Raw genomic sequence first — 324 nt, forward strand, 5'->3', positions numbered from 1 at the left:
AATTAAAGAGATCGCCTTCAAGAGTTATCCATTAACGACATTAAGTTGAGTCCCCAAGTCCCTTGTGTTGGGAAAGAACAAACAAAAAAAAAGGTTAAAAAAAAACTACAATCAGGTAAAATCCAAATGTCTGACCTGTGAATTCCAAACTTTCATTAGTTCAGGGATCTGCTAAGGGTTGAGCTAAATTTCTTTGCAAAAATGTAATGTATATGTGCTCACCTGCTCAGATTCTTGCTATCAAATTGCATCACTAGAGACCCCCGATGTGTTACCGTGGTGGGCAATCACGTCTGTGAGTTCCAGCAACCTACCCCCTTTCTT

Source organism: Pteropus vampyrus, unplaced genomic scaffold (genome assembly GCF_000151845.1).
Source record: "Pteropus vampyrus isolate Shadow unplaced genomic scaffold, Pvam_2.0 Scaffold138, whole genome shotgun sequence".
NCBI lineage: Eukaryota > Metazoa > Chordata > Mammalia > Chiroptera > Pteropodidae > Pteropus > Pteropus vampyrus.